At 39.4% G+C, this 16,993-nt stretch overlaps 1 non-coding gene across 1 annotated transcript; it reads left to right on the top strand.

The window, feature by feature from the left end:
• Positions 1–15,966: 15,966 nt before the first annotated feature.
• Positions 15,967–16,072, top strand: LOC145593304 (small nucleolar RNA R71). The gene has a single exon (XR_014102655.1). It is a non-coding gene; the product is annotated as a small nucleolar RNA R71 (small nucleolar RNA).
• Positions 16,073–16,993: the final 921 nt, after the last annotated feature.

Genomic DNA, 16,993 nt, shown 5'->3' with positions numbered 1-16,993 from the left:
GCCTATTATTAGGGTAGGTTCAATCTCTTTTAGGTTGGATTTATACCCTCATCCCCGAACCCTATTTGGTTCAAGACCTTTTGGAGTTGACGATCTCATGGATCGTTAAGGGGTGTAATCTTCACCTTGTGAACGGTTTACAAGTTCCTAAAACTTGTTGGCGACTCTTTTGCTCTAGCTTCCTTCCCTTTGGACGCCACCATGCTTAAGTGTATGATCACAGTGGGGTTTAAGCTTGGGTTTAGTGCTTGAAATATTCCCTACACATCCGCAAAGTAACGGTCAAGCCATTAAAGTACTGGGAATACTTATGGTGTTTAATGCCATACTTTTGTAGCAATTCTTCACATTCTGCTTGAAAGTGAGTTCCATTGTCACTTATCATTTCATGTGGGACTCCATATCGATAATGTTTCTTTCGATAAAGAATGCTACATGGTTTGCTGTGAGTTTTGCATATGATTTTGCTTCAACCCATTTAGTGAAGTAATCAATTGCTACTAATATGTATGCATGGCCTCCTGTTCCTGGAGGAATAATTCTTCCAATGATATCTATTCCCCATGTTGAGAATGGCCATGGTGATGTATAGGTGTAGAGGAGAGACGGAGGAACATGTTGCAAGTTAGCATATATTTGGCATTTAGGGCATCTTTTGACATATTGATGACAGTCTCTATTCATGGTAGTCCAATAATACCCTTCGCGCATTATCTTTTGGACTAGCATTTTTCCATTTACGTGTGTTCCACATACTCCTTCGTGGACTATTCTCATAGTCCTTTGGGCTTCCTTTTTTCCTACGCATAGAAGAGCTCGACCTTTAGGTACCCTTTTGTGTAACTCGTCGTTGATGAGCGTATATTGGGAAGCCAAAATTCTTAAAGCTTGTTTTGCTCTTTTGTCAGCATGGGGTGGATATTCTCCCTTTGTGACATAGTTAAGGATGTCTGTATACCAAGGTTCTTCCTCTTCTTCTTCTTCTTGGGTTACTTCATCATCCTCTATTGCTTGGATATAAACTGGTTTATGCCTTTTTTCTATTGTTAAAGGCATTTGCTCAATTTCCGTAGGAATCCTAACCATTGAGGCTAGTCTTGCCAAGGCATCAGCAAATTGATTTCCCTCTCTAGGTAGATATGTCTATTCTACCTTTTCCAGTTGATTTGTGAGAGTTTCCAGGTAGGTTTGGTAAAGGGCCAAGCTTTCACTCCTTACTTTCCATCTCTTAGAAATTTGATTGATGATCAACGAAGAATCCCCGAAAATTCGAAGTCTCTTTACTCCCAATGCTAATGCTGTTTCGAGGCCTACCACACATGCTTCATATTCTGCAGCGTTGTTGGTAACGTCGAAATCTAGCTTTATGGAGATTGGAACATGCTCTTCTTTAGGTGATACCAATAGTACTTCTACACCACATCCCTTTTGGTTTGAGGCTCCATCGAAGTAGAGAGTCGAAGTATCATCTTCTGTGACCATCAAGTCTTTGTCTGGAAAATCATTCTCGTGTATAGGCGTGGAATCTTCTATTGGGAAATCTGCTAAGAAATCTGAAACCACAGATCCTTTAATAGCGTTTTGGGGCATGAATCTTACATCGAATTGGGCTAAGTTGACTATCCATCTTGATAATCGCCCATTTAGTGTAGATTTCTCGAAAAGATACTTGAGTGGATCCATTCGAGATACTACAAAGACCGTATGAACGAGCATGTAATGTCTTAACTTGGTTGTGGCCTACACTAATGCGAGGCACAATTTCTCAAGTGGTGTATAGCGTATTTCATACTCGAGCACCTTTTTACTTAGATAGTAGATGGCGTTCTCCTTTCCTTCTACTTCTTGTGCGAGCATAACCCCCATTGTCTCTTTGGTGACCATTAAGTACAACCTAAGAGGGATTCCTAGGAGTGCTGGTGCTAATACGGGAGGATTAGCGAGGTAGGCTTTGATCTTCTCAAAGGCTTTTTGACACTCATCATCCCATATTACTGGTACATTCTTTTTAAGCTTCTTGAATATTGGTTCACATATTGTTGTCAATTTAGATATGAACCTACTTATGTATTGCAACCGGCCAATGAATCCCCGAATTTGCTTTTCGGTTTTAGGCGGTGGCATTGACATGATCCCAAGAGTTTTCCTGAGGTGACTCCAAAAGCACACTTGGATGGGCTCAACCTCATGTTGTATTTTCTTAACCTTTCAAAGAATTTTCTTAGGGCTACAAATGCCCTGGCGATCCTTTGATTTCACAATCATGTCATCTACATAGACTTCAACTTCCTTATGCATCATGTCATGGAGTAAAGAAGTTACTTCTCGTTGGTAAGTGGCTCCCGCGTTTTTCAACCCGAATGGCATCACCGTGTAACAGTAAGTGCCCCAAGGTGTTATGAATGTTGTTTTCTCCATGTCTTCTTCTGCCATGAGAATCTGATTATACCCTGCGTATCCATCCATAAATGAGAGAAGTGTGTGGTTTGCTGTATTATCTACTAGAATATCGATGTGTGGTAAAGGGAAGTCGTCCTTTGGACTTGCCTTATTTAGATCTCGATAGTCGACACACATTTGTACCCTTCCATCCTTCTTCGAAACTAGGACTACATTTGCGACCCATTCGGGGTATTTGGATACCCTGATAAAACCTGCTGTTATCTGTTTTTGTACTTCTTCTTTTATTTTAAGGGCTACGTCGGGTTTCATTCGACGTAACTTTTGCTTTACAGGTTTCATTCCTGGAATTAGTGGAATTGTGTGTTGAGCTATTTCTCTATTAATGCCTGGCATATCTTCATATGACCTAGCGAATACATCGATAAATTCTTTCAATAGATTAATAAAATCGGTTCTTTCATCTTTATTAAGTGTTAGTCCGATTTTCACTTCTCTTTTAATGGTTGGATCTTTTAAGGTATCAACCGTTTCAGTATCTTCAATTATCGGTGTTTTGTTTTCAAGTGTTTCCATTGCTTTAATTATTTCTTTGTCACTTTCATTGTTAGTTAAGCAATGCTCATCATCTTGGGTTAAAGAATGACACGAGGAGTAAGAAAAAAAGGACGTGTTTATTGAATTCAAAAACCATTACATCAAATAAAGTTATGTCTGTTGGGACTTGATTACTAAATATTCTAGGAGAAGGTGCTTGATAGAAGAACTAGGAGAAGGTGCTATAACTAAGGACTTAGAAGACTCGATAAGGGAAGACTCTGACTCGGACTCTAACTCAGACGATTCTTCGAACATTGGTCCTTGTCCTATTGTTATGGAGATCTTTCTTCCACTTGGAGTAGTCACCTTCACAGTCTTTCGCCATCCTTGAACTAGACCCTCTGCTGGAGTGATAAGTTTGGAAGGATCAAAGTTATCACTCTGTAGTACCGTTTGAATGAGCAAAGAATTGTCCTCAATATAAGTTGGCTCATTCTTTTCATACCCAAAGAGAGGTCCCATGACATTCAAGTCAAAGCATGGGGGTGCTTTCTCCTTATGGATAGGAGTTGGGACATCATTTAGAAAGTTACAGTCCAAAAATATTTCAAACCTAGGTTGTCTTATCCCATCCTTGATAAAGGGTTCAGGAAATTCATAGCATGGATAATCTTCTCCCTCTTTTATGAATTGTCCATTTAGGGTAAGAGGATAATGATCCATTGGGATTGCTTTCTTTTGGGTACGAGCGTTCCTACGCGCATTTGTTTTTTCTCGGGCTCGCTTAAAATCTTCCTGAGTTGGTTCAAAACCAAGTCCAAAAGTGTCCAATTTAGGGAGGTCAGGTAGTCCCATTTGCTTTGCTATCCCTTTCTTCTTTCCGAGGGTCATTCCAGGAAAGTGGCCTTGTTTCTTGAGGATAGCATTTACCGTCATGTTAGAGTGGAGGTCGTAGTGAAGAGGGGTCCTTTCATCCTCCTCAATTAAGGAGACCTCTTCGTTAAAGCCCCACAAGTCTTCGTCATCTTCATCGTGCTCCACATTTATGATGGGATTCTCGATAGCCTTGATTCTCATTGGTGAAGCATCAATTGTGACAGGGATTCCTCTAGCTATAGCCTTCACTTGCCGATGAAGGGACGACCTTTAGGTCATGAAGCCAAGGGCGTCCCGACAATAGGTTGAAAGATGATTTAATGTCTACCACTTGAAAAGTAGTAGCATGTTCTATGACTACTGCCGTTACATTCATGGTGATAGTCCCAAGAGCTTGGCGGCGAGTGTTGTCATAGGCTCTTATTCCCTGTGTAGACGGAGACAAATCTTCATCTTTTATCCCTAACATTCTCGTTGTTCGGAGTGGACGGACGTTAATTGTTGATCCATTATCTACAAGAGTCATCGAGACATTCATCCTCTTGTACATTACTGTGAGGTTTACTGCTTTGTTATGTTTATCACCCTCTGGAGGTAGTTCCTTGTCAGAAAAGGTGATCAAATTAATGGGACTAGGAAGATCACTCGTGAGAAAGTTAACCAACCCCTCAGGAGTGCATGACCATGAAGTTTTGCGAGGTTATAACTTCAGTAACGAGTCGTCCGGCATAACAAGCCTAGACTAAGGGTTGGCCGTATTCGCTCTGCAAAATGGCCTTCAGACTGGAAAGTTCCTTGACTTCATGGTCATGACCATCAAGGAACTTGCCAGTCTGAAGGCTATTTGGCAGAGTGAATACGGCCAACCCTTAGTCTAGGCTTTTTATGCCGGACGACTCGTTACTGAAGCGAGTCAGGTAGTCTCGGAGACTCTCAGTCTCCCCCTACTGCAGGCCCATGAGCTCTGCAGTTGTTTTCTCGCGACGATTTGCCGTAGAAAACTTGCTCTTGAACTTGTTGGAGAGGTCGTTCCAACCGGTTATTGAGCCCTCCTTGACCCCCTTGGTGATCCACGCTTGCGCCACACCCTTGAGGGTTGTTGGAAAATATTTACACGAGGTAGCTTCGGACCTGGGTTCAGATACATGTGCCCCTCGTAGGAGGCAATGTGGTCCTTCGGATCCGAAGTACCGTCTTATGTAATGTGTGCCGAGATTTTCACCGTCGGCACATGCTCCTCCAGAATCCATTTCTGGAAGGGTGAGCTGGTAGGGACCATTCCCTTGTTCCTAGCCGATGGGACCGTGCTCCGCCCTCTTAGAGAGGTAGAAGTGGTTTTTTTCCTAGGCTGGGAGGCTTCTGGATTAAGCCCAGTATGGTCAGGATAGGAGAGGCGGTTGTGGACGCTTAACTCCCTAGAGCCTAGGCGTTCGAGTACGCTTCGGCGAGCAGGGTCAATTCGCACCGAAGAGAAACTGCTGCTTTTTAGCTGCGAGAATTGGGGTGGGAAGATTCACCGAAGAACTGAGGGTTCCTTTTTCTTTCCCTCTCTGTTCTCCAAGTGTCTTCCTCCCACTTGTCCCCTAATTCATTGAAGTATGGAGGCTTTCCTACCTCCCTTTGATCGGTTCTCCTCCGCAGCTGTCTCAGCTGTAGTGGTGAACGATCGCGACGCGGTGGCATGGGTTCAGCCTGGGCCTTCATGACCGTTATTAGGGTCGCTACAGCTCTCGCGATCTCTTCAGTCGAGGGTCCGGTCTGAGGAGTCCTCAACTGGGAGTGAGAATGGATGCTTTGAGGTTGACTCTTTGCATCTGACCTGCTCTGATGATAAGAGCTCGTCCGCTGTCGAGAGTGACGAGGCGGAGATGGGGATGGAGATGGAGATGTTGATTTCTCCGAAGCCTCCCTTTCCAAACTGACCCTCTCCAGGGAGCACTTGTCCGGAGAGGGCGAACAGGACGGCGTGAAAAGTGGACCTTTCCCAGCCACCGCATTGATTGGGTTCCTCTTCAAAGGGGAAGAACCGGATTTGTTGGCATTTTTACCGTTCTTGCCTTTCTTAGCCATTGCTAATGAAAGTTGTGTAGAACGATTAAGGTTGGATTGTTTTTCTTTTGAAAGTATTCCCCACAGACGGCGCCAAATTGTTTCAGGTGAAAAAAATGGGACCTTCGGTGAAGTCCTTTCTGATGGGCTAAAGACAGGACTTTGTTCAAGTGATGTTGGGCCGAGGATTTCCTGCACAGCAAACGCACGTAAACTGGCCTCGGGGGTTGTGCCGAGGAAGGCCCCTCCGATGCCGAAGTCAATACGGTGTTTAGAGAGAGAGAAAGCTATGCAAGAGAATTAATTGTATGAGGCTATATGTGAATGAATGCAAAGTGGGAGAAGTGAAGGCTTTTATAACTTAGCACAATTGGAGATATGGGCCGCAAGCCAAGTGGGCTTGCCACGTTGACTGGGCTATTTGACTTAACTTAGCAAGGGTGGAGGATTAGACCTTTGACCTTGGGCTTATAATTGAATCATTTATGGACTTGGACCAATTGACATAAATTGGACCCAAATAGAGGTAATTATTGAAAATTTGGTATAATTTGATTTTTAGGGTTTAATTTTTTTTTCTACGTTTATCGGATAATATATCCTATCAATTTTGAGCATTCATTTGTAATTTTGTTAACAATTTGCTTTGCTTTATTGAAACTAATGATCTGTATTCTCCATTAAAGGGAATTTCGAGCTTTTAGAAAATATTTCTTTTCTTACTCTATTTATGAAAACGTGCATTCCAGTTTAGTTTGGTCCATGATATGGGTCCAATAATAGTGTAGTTGGATGGGGCTTGAAAAGACTTTTCCAACGATATATTATAAGCCCAATTCCGATGAATAATGAGGAAGTTATGGCCAAAATACTAAACTGGGCTCAAACCGGATTTTACCTACGGCCCAATGATCATGTGGAGGGTCCAAAGGTTTAATCCTATTCCTAAACTAGTTAGGATTAATTAGAAACTTCCATAAGTTTATAAAAGATCTTAATTATCCTTTTTTGAAAAGATAAGATCATAGAATTTGAAATTGAATAAAAACTTTCCTTTTTTAAGTCCTAATTCTATTCGAATTTAAAAATGTTCAAAGACGGTCAGATATTAATTTCGTGCCTCATAATTTTTATCCAAATCTTATATGTTTGGATAGATCTTGGAATTATCTTTCCAATGATATATTATAATATTAATTCCGAGCTATAACGAAAAAGATATGAAAGGAATACGAAACTCTATCCAAAACTAATACCCTTCCACTATTTCGGAAATATCTTTTTATATACATAATATTTTAATCTGATTCCAATTGAGTTAGAAATTATACTTCAAGAGCTTTCCAATGACATATTATATGACTTATTTGGACTTCTGGATCAAAAGTTATGATAAAAACAAAATTCGCAAAAACTGCTGACCGTGGCGAGTTTTATTTCGATTCGAATTCGAATTCGAATTCTTTTCTTATTCTTCGACTCGCTTTTTTCCTATAAATAGAGGCCATATCTCCCTTTTTTCAATCATCTACAACAATCATCTTTCTCTCTCTAAAGCTAGAAGCTTTCCTTCTCTCTATTCTTTTCCTAAACCTTCTCTCTTACACAATTCCTCATACATTAACACTAGACACACCTAGTCAAGTTCGAAGTTGCCTTTGCCCTAAACGTGAAAGGTTATAATTTCTGAGGGTTTGGTCCCAAATCTCGATTTCAATTATTTAATTTGATTGTTTTGATTTATATTTTCCTTGAAGTTACTAACGCGTGTATTTTGTTATTAGAAATAGATACGAGGCATCAAAGTATGTAATCTTGTTGCTCTATTCTTGTAGAAAGCATGTTTAAGTTTGTTTAATTCCTAGTATCATGTTAGGATGTTTCTGTTGCTTTCTAGTATCATGTTTAGGGTGCCTTTTACTCTTTTCTAATATCATGTTAGTACCATGTTAGGTTTAAAGCTTTGATCTTTATTGCTTAGTGACATGCTAGGGTTTGTTATTAATCTTGTTAGTATCATGCCTAGGATCTTGGTATTATATTTAAGCTTTATTATTAACATGATTATAATTGTTATGATTATTGTGATTATCATGTTGCTTGATGCTTATTTATTGTTATTGCTTGATCACGCCTTTTATGCATGTTTAAAAGGAATTTGTACTTGTAATCACGCTTAATAAGATAATTAATAATCTTGTTTAGGGATAATATGGTTATAATTCAAGTGATCGCCAATAATAGTTTTATTTGTGCATTAATAATCAACCAACATAGATTAAACAGGTTTAGGGTTAACCTATTGATTGCATGTTAGTCAGAAAGCGCACATGAATACGAGAAGAATGAAGTAGAGGACTTTTTAGGGCAGGTTCAATCTCTTTTAGGTTGGATTTGTACCTTCATCCTCGCACCCTATTTGGTTCAAGACCTTTTGGAGTTGACGATCTCATGGATCGTTAAGGGGTGTAATCTTCACCTTGTGAACGGTTTACAAGTTCCTAAAACTTGTTGGCGACTATTTTGCTCTAGCTTCCTTTGGACGCCACCATGATTAAGTGTATGATCACAGTGGGGTTCAAGCTTGGGGTTAATGCTTGAAATATTCCCTACAATATGGTTATTTTATGGATGTAGCAGGTGCAATTTTATTTCTTATGGTGATAGGAAATCACATAGGGATGAGTGGTTTGAGGTTAATAATAGTCAATGTCCTCTTCACACTTATGTATCTTTATCTAGGTATTTACACTTTGCTTTATTTTCCAATCAGATAAGAGTAAATATTTTCCCTCTGTGAGCTTGTTTTGGTGGCTGGTTTAAAGGTTCGCAAGCCTAGTTGCTAATTTAAGCTATTTACATCTTTCTTCACGTACAATGTTCTTGTGCTAGGTCTCTTACCTATGTCCATGAAAGTATATATCTCATAAAATTAAACTATATGTATCTAAAAGTAAACTAATCCTTTCTTAAAGTAAGCATATGCTAGCCTAATTTAGGTGTGAGTGGATCTTTAAAATTGATTACAGAAGCTCCCAACTCTTCTTTTCAGGATTGCCTAATGATGGGACGGAGAACGGTAGGTCGTTGGGCTACCACCCCACCCTATCAAACAAAATTTGTAACTTAACTAACCCCTATTTAGCGTAGTGGCAAGTCAAGGTCGAACCCAAGGAAATGGATATCAAGTGCACGATGTCTAAATCAAGCTATTTCGGAATCAAGAAGGGGTTTGAGATAGAACTAAGGCTAAACTAGGTAATGTAAACTTGTATTAAATCAATCTAAGACACTAGGGCAATGGATCCACATGCAATCATAATGGAATCGGTAATTTGGGAGGTCAAACCGACTAAGTCAAGCGATATGAAGGAAAATCATCATGTATCCAAAAGAGCATACTAAGGTGGTTCACCTAGAGGTCTAACTAGCGTCAACTACGCTAAACACTAACTAGGGAACGTCACAAAGCACCTCAATCGTGAAATTGCAAGTTCACTAATCAATGGTCCGTATCATAGCAAGCTTACAATGCAATCTAGTGTATTAATCAAAGATGGCCAAACCTCAATTAATCACACACATGCACATGAAATATCAACCAAATTTAATCATATCATCAACTCCATCAATTATCCCCAAATTACACTATTCCATCATTCATACATGCTTCACCATCTCCCTAGCTAGGAAACTACTCACTAGCCATAGGAATTAAGATCAAAACTACAACATTCATCAAATTCATCATCAACATACTTGAAATCAAAGATTAAACCAACAATCAATCAAAATCAATCAAAATTCAATCAATAACCAAATCAATCATAAACAATATGAAAAACTAATGAAATCAACTAAAATCAAACTTGTATTGAAATCAAGAAGAAAATCCTTACAAAACTTTGATCCAAAGATCAAATACAATGAGAAATCCTTGAGCAATCACCAAAAATCATGAGTTTCTCTCTCTAGTTCTTGAGTTTCTCTCTCTAAAATTCTCCCAAAAACTAACTATCAAATTCAATCTAAAACTAAAACTTCCTCTCCAAAAAAACTCTCCCCAAAAATAGGTAGAAATAACTATATATACAAGGAGGAGGTCGGTAATGACGCCCAAAAATAGACCCTCGTAAGTGCGGGCGCTCGAAGGAGTGTACCTAGGAATGTGCGCCCGCACACACCTGATGTGCGGCCGCACACGACAGATGTGCGGCCGCACACTCCTTAAGTGCGCCCGCACATAGCTGCAGCTTCCTCCTTTCTTCTTTTCCCTTGCTCACGAGGTGCACGCATCCTAGATGATGATGATGGAGGACAAGGTAGGCAGCAACTTCCTTGAATTTCTTGAAGAAAATGAGCCATGAGGAAGGCATAAACAAGACTTTGAAGCATGCTCCTTGAACCTCTCATTGACTTGAAACTTCTTGCACAAGCTTTAGGCATGAAAATCAATGGAAAACTATAGAAAGGAAGCCCGGGAATTTTTGGACAATCAATTACCACCTACAATCAAAGGATAAAAAGCAAGTAAAAGAGAAAAATAACAAGTAAACTAGAAAAAGACATGAAAAAGAGAAACTAACTACAAAAAGCATAAAATGAAGAAAACAAGAATAAAACTAAGGAAAACTAAAGAAAAGAGAGATAAAATGAAATAAAAATCATCCAAAAAGGAACCAAATGAGTGCCAAAAATGTCACACATCAAATTCCCCCAAGCTAAACTTTTGCTCGTCCTCGAGCAAAACAAAGCAAGAAAAAGAGAGGATGAAAATTTTATTAAAAACGAAAAAGAAAGACTCAAGATAAGAATATACACTAAAACTCATTGTCGTAGGAATCACGGTTGTTTTTAGCTACAACAAGCCCTTTAAACCCCAAAGTCGCCTATGAGGACGAGTGAGGTCTCGTAAGGGTATCCTAAGATTTTGACCCATAACTCTCCACCAAACATCAATGAGGCAAACCATAGAATGAAATAAAAATAAACCTTTACAAAATGAATCGACATAAAGACTATAGAGCAAATGAATGACAATCTTTCTCAAGTAGTTAAGGTATGCACGTTTCAAGATATCCAAGGTTGATTGAAACATAGGGTATGCTAGGCATAGGAACTAGTTATCACAATTCACTTTCATCCCAAACAATCTTACCGCGTTCTTCCCACTAGTCTCAAATCTCCCTTTAGTGAGTATCCCAATGATTCCTCGAAGGAACCGGAAAAGAAATATTTTTAAGGCTACTCGACAATCTTGACTATGCATCCCCTTTCCTTAGGCAATGACCCATGATGCCCTCCCCCGAATAGTGACTCAACTATCTAGGTCGAAAGGTCTTTCCCCAAGGTTGTAACGTAAGGCATAAAGGGTGAAGGTAGGCAAAAATTTTAAAATTTGGTGATTTTCCTAAAAAGTGAAGCAAAAGGGTGATCAATCCTTAACACCACAATCAAGAAATTACCAAACAAAAACAACACCCCCAAGCTTACTTGAAGCTATACTCACAAAAATATATATAAAAAGCGTGAGAACGCTTCCCCCCAAGCTTAAATGGAGCATTGTCCTCAATGCTCAAAAAGGGAGAAAACTCACATCAAAATATTTTTGAATTTTTCAGTTTTCACTTTTTTTATAAAGATAGTGCTTTGTCCTCGCCTCTTGTAACTTTGGACGGCTTTTTCGATTTTAGCACTTATTTGTCCATGCCTTTTATAATATATGACGGCTTTTACTTATACTCATTTGCCATTATTCACAAGGAAATCATAACACAATCTTGCTTTCATAAGAACCAAACATTTCAACTTCTCCACCACAAACTCCATCAAGAATGATCAATTGCTTCACAAAAACCAAGAAAAGAAAGAAAATGAAACAAAAGGCCAAAGATCTAAAGATGTGGCTTGAAAAGAAGGGATAAGGCTCAAATGTTTGCAAGAAGGCAAATGTAAACCCAAAAATAAAGAAAATAACAAAATATAACAAAAATGAAAATACCACCCCGAAAAATGTGCCTTTGTCCTTCCTAGATAGTTCGGTCTCGTGTTTGAGAATCATACATCAAGCTTTATTAGATTAGGTTTGCATAGTCAAGGATCCACGCCGCTCATTCAAAGAATGTTGAAGGCTAGAAAAACAAGTAACCTCACAAGGATGTGGCAAAAACTCACTAATGGTGTCAAATCAACTATAAGAAGCAACTACCAACGTGCCACAAACAAGTAGAATCCGGCTTCATGATCCCCCTAGTTCAAACCAACTACCCTAGCATACACTATCCTAGAGTCAACCGAACATAGTCTCAAACCGTGCATACCTTTACAACCTAGGAAGAAAATCATGCAAAAGACAAGTCCAATGTACAAGGTTCATCTCAAAAGAAAAGAAATGAAAAATAATGCCTCAAAATCACATCAAAAATAAAAAGAAAAATAAAAGAAAGTAAGAGAAAAAGGGTAAAATAAAAGAGAGTAGAAGAAAAGAAACGGAGACATAGAAAAGGAAAATATAGGAGAATTAGCATGCAAAGGACTAGAAAGCAAGTTAAGCACATAAAGTTCCCAATCGACAAACAAGTGATCGATAGACAACAAAGTCACCGATCCCAAACACATTACGTGTTAACAAGCATCCATCCTCGAACCATTCAACTTCTCCTAAACTAATCCTATTCTATGCAACCAAGGAAAATAAAGAGAAAAATAAGAAAGGTCTCACCGGGATTCCAAGCATAGCAAAAATAAACGAAGCAATAAGAAACCACCTCGTAGCATTCCATATCCATAAGCTCTTCAAGGAACCAAGTGAGAAAAAAAAGAAATAAAAGAAACTATGAACAAAGAAAATGGTTAGTAACTTCAAAACAAATAAAAGAAAACAACAAATAAAAGAAAATAAACAAAGCAAGAAGTATATACAACTAAAGGAAATAAAAGCTAAACTAAACAAAGAGTAAAAAGAAGAAAAGAAAGTGAACTAAAGAAGCAAGAAAGTAACTAAACAAACTAAAGAGCTAAACTAAACTACAAGATTTGGATTCAAGGGATTTTTGATGGTGAATGGTGAGTGAGGAGTGTGCACAAGTGAGGAGGGTTTGAGAGGGAGAGCGTGAGGTAGGAGATGAGGAATGAGGGAATGAATGAAAGAAGAAGGAAGAAGAAATAAAAGGGCACGGCTACAGAGGGTGTGCGGCCGCACTTGTAGCTTGTGCGCCTGCACACGCAAGGTGTGCGCCCGCACACACCTGATGTGCAGCCGCACCTTGCTGTGCTTCTCCGTTCTTTCTTTTCCTCTTATTTTTGATACTTACTGACCACTTGGGTGCGCACATAAATCATGATGGTGATAAGGAACACCATAGGCAGTAGCTAAAAACATTTTTAAAGAGCTCAAAGTTAAAGATTCATGTGCTCACCACAAAAACTCACTAAGTATCAACTTCCTCCAACCTTTAAAACATGAAATTCCTATCTTACCTCTCTAAAATTCTTACCCCTTTTACCTCAAATTTCGATTGGAATCGAACAAAATATGATATGCGCCACTAACACCTTCCATTCACCATGCATTCTTGAAGAAATCCAATCTCGCAAAGTTCATCCTAAAAATCCAAACAAGTAGAAAAGTGAAAGCAAAGAAAAAGTAATAAAAGAAACAAAAACAAGAAAACTCAAAAATCAAAAAGAAAAGTTAGAATCTTCGGGTTGCCTCCCGGGAAGCGCTTGCTTAAGGTCCTAAGCTCGACCCTTCCTCCAAATCATGGAGGGTCAAAGAACACCACCTTCTTCAAGGTAGTAGAAAGAGCAAATTCCTTTTCAACTTCTAGCAACTTCTCGTTGTTGCTTGATGAACTTTCATACAAAGACCTCTCAAATGCAAGCTTTTCTTTCCTCAACTTCTTTCTCTTTATCTTTTTCTTAGAAGCTCGTGCTCTTTTCTTTGCCTTGTTTTTCTTCGTAAATGGTCCTTCACCATCTAAACTCATAGAAAGATCACCTTCATCTTGAGGATGGAGTTCAAACCAATGAGGAATATCAACTTCCTCCTCGTCCATAAGCTTGGGAATCATCATTTTATCTTCATTAACCTTCTTGCTATCACAACTCAAAAGCACATCATCATAATTCTCAAGAAAATCGATATGTGAAGAATCAATAGTGCATACATCATCAATAGGGCGAGGGGAATTAACACACATAATTCCTTTTACAAGGGACAAAGACTCATGTGTTGGTTTCAAATCAAAACTTTCCTCATTCTTACCAATTCTCAAGGTAATACGACCTCTCTTAACATCTATCAAGGCTCCCGAGGTGGCTAAGAAAGGCCTTCCTAAGATGATAGCGATATGGTCATCTTCCGCAATCTCAAGCACAATGAAATCAACGGGAATGGTGAACTCTCCTATCTTGAGAGGAACATCCTCAACTCTCCCCTTAGGAAACTTGATAGATCGATCGGCCAATTGAAGGGTCATATTGGATGGAAGGAGTTCACCTAGCTTAAGTTTCTTAAAGACGGAATAAGGCATGATACTAACACTAGCACCAAGATCACAAAGAGCATTTTGAAACAATTTTCCTTTGATTTTGCAAGGTACGGAGAAATTTCCGGGATCCTTCAACTTTTGGGGTAGGTCATTTTGAAAAAAGGCACTAAAGCACTCCCCTAGATTCGCCGGTTCCACCAAATTGCAATCTCTCTTACCGCTCAAAATTTCTTTAAGAAACTTAGCATAGTTTGGCATTTGTTCTACAACATCGGTAAAAGGAAGAGTAAGATGAAGTTGCTTAAGCATGTCGATGAATTTCCCAAATTGCTCATCCAATTTATGCCTATTGTGCTTTTGGGGGTAAGGAAGTCTAGGTTTATAAACCTCATCTTGCTTTCGCTCTTTCTCCTTAGGCTTATCATTGGAATCCTCACTCATCTTGCTAGGCTCTTCATTCTTATTCTCTTCACTCAAATCATTCTCTTTTTCACTCTCCTTACTCTTCTTAGGAACACTCTCTTTAAGGACCTTACCACTCCTAGTGGTCATAGCACACATCGGTTCCCTAGAATCAACTTCTTGTGAGGGAAAAAGAGAAGGACTAGCACAATCTTTCAAAGGGTTGGCTAGTTGAACAATTTGGTTCTCAAGCATCTTTCCATGAGTAAATAGGACCTCAAACATTTTGTTACAAGATAATGTGAATTCATTCAACATCTTAGATTGATCCATCATGAAATTTTCTAGCCTATTCAATTGGGATTGTTGAGTAAAGAAATCATCACCTTGGCTTTGAGTCCTTGGAGTAATTTGGGGTGGGGTATCTCTTTGAACATCATTTTGAAAATTTCCCCTACCTTGATTACTCCAATTACCCTTACCATGATTTTGGCCGGAATTTTGATTATGGTTACCATAACCTTGATCATGATCCCCATATTCTTGGCCATAGCTTTGATCATTACAACAAAAGTTGTTATGGTTGCCACAAAATTCTTGGATCACACGGTTACCATTACCACTCTTTTGGTTGTAATTATCATAGCTCCCATTATTGTGATAATTCCTATTCCCAACAATCTTTTGAGCATTAAATCCAGGTCCAAAATCATTATTATCATCACAATTCACATGCACATTCTCATATCCATCATATCTATCACAAGGAACATTGGAGCAATTAGAAGCATCATGATCATTCTTCCCACATATATCACAAACCAAGCATTCTCTAATCATGCAACAAGAAGCAAAAGGAGGGTTAGAGTAGGAAGATGTACCTCTCCCCTTAAATTGGGAGGGAAGACTAGAAGCTTGTGAAGGACTCTTGAGCTTGTTCTTGAGAGAATTCATCTCCTTTCCTAACTCCGAGACCATTGTGGACAATTCGTTGATGACATAAGATTGATCGGTTGAGCAACTTGTGCTTGCCGATTCCCTCTCTACATCATGCCAATCCATGTAATTCCTTACCACATCATCTGTTACATCCACAACCTCTTCTTCCGTCTTGTTCATGATTGGCCCTCCGGCTCCGGCATCTAGGCTCGATCTACCTTGAAAGCTCAAACCTCTATAGAAGATTTGGATCACTTGATATGTTGGAATTCCGTGGTGAGGGCATTCCCTTTGGTAGTCCTTGTATCTCTCCCATGCTTCATAGAGATTCTCTCTAGGTAATTGCTTAAAACTTTGGATTAAGGCTCTAGCCTCCGCCGTCTTCTTTGGTGGGTAGAAACGGGACAAGAAAGCCTTTGTGACGTCATCCCATGTCTTCAAGGAATTGGGCTTCACTTCTTTGTCTAGCCATTCCAAAGATCTTCCTATGAGAGAGAAAGGGAACAATTTAAGGCGGATAAACTCTTGAGAAACTCCATTGACATTGATAGTGTTGCAATATTTTTCAAACTCCTTAAGATGGTTCAATGGGCTCTCGTTCTTTGCCCCACTATATTGTCTCCTCTCAATTAGGGTGATCATTGCCGGCCTAATTTCAAAATCACTTGCCGGTGTTGTAGGTGGAGCTATGCCGCATTCATACCTATAAGCACCGGGCACTCCAAGTTCCTTCAAGGCAACTCTTGAATTACTTCCCATGGCTAGGGATCTAAGCACACAAAACTCAAAGAAAATGTTAGTAGCACGGCTACAAGTGTAGCCTAAAGTGTAAAATCTTTTTGTATTTTGCAAATAAAGTGGAATAGACTCAACAACAACATACACTCAAGCACCATTCCCCGGCAACGGCGCCATTTTGATGGGACGGAGAACGGTAGGTCGTTGGGCTACCACCCCACCCTATCAAACAAAATTTGTAACTTAACTAACCCCTATTTAGCGTAGTGGCAAGTCAAGGTCGAACCCAAGGGAATGGATATCAAGTGCACGATGTCTAAATCAAGCTATTTCGGAATCAAGAAGGGGTTTGAGATAGAACTAAGGCTAAACTAGGTAATGCAAACTTGTATTAAATCAATCTAAGACACTAGGGCAATGGATCCACATGCAATCATAATGGAAACGGTAATTTGGGAGGTCAAACCGACTAAGTCAAGCGATATGAAGGAAAATCATCATGTATCCAAAAGAGCATACTAAGTTGGTTCACCTAGAGGTCTAACTAGCGTCAACTA

The sequence above is a fragment of the Chenopodium album genome, chromosome 18, assembly GCF_948465745.1.
Source record: "Chenopodium album chromosome 18, dcCheAlbu1.1, whole genome shotgun sequence".
NCBI classification, from domain to species: domain Eukaryota; kingdom Viridiplantae; phylum Streptophyta; class Magnoliopsida; order Caryophyllales; family Amaranthaceae; genus Chenopodium; species Chenopodium album.
Note: the sequence above shows the minus strand (reverse complement) of the source record. Positions and strands in the feature narration are given on the sequence as shown.